We start from the raw sequence: 2,500 nt of genomic DNA, 5'->3' as shown, positions 1-2,500 counted from the left end.
CACCTGGGAGCGGGCCCCTATCTCCAGGCGGCTCTCCACTTCACTTTTAACCCAATTTAGAGCCCCTGCTTCGGCCACACACACCTGGGAGCGGGCCCCTATCTCCAGGCGGCTCTCCACCTCCCTTTTACCCGATTTAAAGCCCCTGCTTCGGCCACACACACCTGGGAGCGGGCCCCTATCTCCAGGCGGCTCTCCACCTCCCTTTTACCCGATTTAAAGCCCCTGCTTCGGCCACACACACCTGGGAGAGGCCCCCTATCTCCAGGCGGCTCTCCACCTCCCTTTTACCCGATTTAAAGCCCCTGCTTCGGCCACACACACCTGGGAGCGGGCCCCTATCTCCAGGCGGCTCTCCACTTCACTTTTAACCCAATTTAGAGCCCCTGCTTCGGCCACACACACCTGGGAGCGGGCCCCTATCTCCAGGCGGCTCTCCACCTCCCTTTTACCCGATTTAAAGCCCCTGCTTCGGCCACACACACCTGGGAGCGGGCCCCTATCTCCAGGCGGCTCTCCACCTCCCTTTTACCCGATTTAAAGCCCCTGCTTCGGCCACACACACCTGGGAGCGGGCCCCTATCTCCAGGCGGCTCTCCACTTCACTTTTAACCCAATTTAGAGCCCCTGCTTCGGCCACACACACCTGCTATCGGCCCCCTACCTCCAGGGGGCCCTCCACCTCACTTTTACCCCAATTTGGAGCCCCTGCCTCGGCCACCCACACACCTGTTAGCTGCCCCCTATCTCCGGCCCCTAACCTCCACCATCCAGGAACCCCAGCACCAGCCGAACCTGCAGACCCACTCTTAAGCACCCCTCCCCGGATACAAGCAGACTACCATCCGCCCAAACTTTCCTGCTCCTGGTATACCAACTCAAATTTTGGTGCCCCTGGTACTCCAACTTAAACTTTGTGCTCCTGGTACTCCGCCTGTTTTCGCCCCACAGCCTAAGTGCCGCAGCACTTTGTCATTTTTTTAAACAAAATATTTCTTTCTGCTCCTGGTACTCCCTGGAGCTCCAGGGAGGTAGGGGGGCGCCCTGGAAGCCCTGCCCGAGGCTGTGCGCCTCTTCCCGGGCAGGATTTTCACCCCGAGCCCCTGGTGGCAGTTGGACTTTAACTTTTTTTTTTCTATTTGGATTTGCTCCTGGTACTCCCTGGAGCTCCAGGGATGGTAGGGGGGCGCCCTGCCCGAGGCTGTGCGCCTCTTCCCGGGCAGGATTTTCACCCCGAGCCCCTGGTGGCGGTTGGACTTTAACTTTTTTTTTTCTATTTGGATTTGCTCCTGGTACTCCCTGGAGCTCCAGGGAGGTAGGGGGCGCCCTGGAAGCCCTGCCCGAGGCTGTGCGCCTCTTCCCGGGCAGGATTTTCACCCCGAGCCCCTGGTGGCAGTTGGACTTTAACTTTTTTTTTTCTATTTGGATTTGCTCCTGGTACTCCCTGGAGCTCCAGGGATGGTAGGGGGGCGCCCTGCCCGAGGCTGTGCGCCTCTTCCCGGGCAGGATTTTCACCCCGAGCCCCTGGTGGCGGTTGGACTTTAACTTTTTTTTTTCTATTTGGATTTGCTCCTGGTACTCCCTGGAGCTCCAGGGATGGTAGGGGGGCGCCCTGCCCGAGGCTGTGCGCCCCTTCCCGGGCAGGGCTTTCACCCCGAGCCCCTGGTGGTGGTTGGACTTTAACTTTTTTTTTTCTATTTGGATTTGCTCCTGGTACTCCCTGGAGCTCCAGGGATGGTAGGGGGGCGCCCTGCCCGAGGCTGTGCGCCTCTTCCCGGGCAGGATTTTCACCCCGAGCCCCTGGTGGCGGTTGGACTTTAACTTTTTTTTTTCTATTTGGATTTGCTCCTGGTACTCCCTGGAGCTCCAGGGAGGTAGGGGGGCGCCCTGGAAGCCCTGCCCGAGGCTGTGCGCCTCTTCCCGGGCAGGATTTTCACACCGAGCTCCTGGTGGCGGTTGGACTTTAACTTTTTTTTTTCTATTTGGATTTGCTCCTGGTACTCCCTGGAGCTCCAGGGATGGTAGGGGGGCGCCTTGCCCGAGGCTGTGCGCCTCTTCCCGGGCAGGATTTTCACACCGAGCCCCTGGTGGCGGTTGGACTTTAACTTTTTTTTTTCTATTTGGATTTGCTCCTGGTACTCCCTGGAGCTCCAGGGAGGTAGGGGGCGCCCTGGAAGCCCTGCCCGAGGCTGTGCGCCTCTTCCCGGGCAGGATTTTCACCCCGAGCCCCTGGTGGCAGTTGGACTTTAACTTTTTTTTTTCTATTTGGATTTGCTCCTGGTACTCCCTGGAGCTCCAGGGATGGTAGGGGGGCGCCCTGCCCGAGGCTGTGCGCCTCTTCCCGGGCAGGATTTTCACCCCGAGCCCCTGGTGGCGGTTGGACTTTAACTTTTTTTTTTCTATTTGGATTTGCTCCTGGTACTCCCTGGAGCTCCAGGGAGGTAGGGGGCGCCCTGGAAGCCCTGCCCGAGGCTGTGCGCCTCTTCCCGGGCAGGATTTT

Source organism: Centroberyx gerrardi, chromosome 21, assembly GCF_048128805.1.
Source record: "Centroberyx gerrardi isolate f3 chromosome 21, fCenGer3.hap1.cur.20231027, whole genome shotgun sequence".
Lineage (NCBI taxonomy): Eukaryota > Metazoa > Chordata > Actinopteri > Beryciformes > Berycidae > Centroberyx > Centroberyx gerrardi.
The sequence above is the reverse complement of the archived record's forward strand: the minus strand, read 5'-3'. Positions refer to the sequence as shown.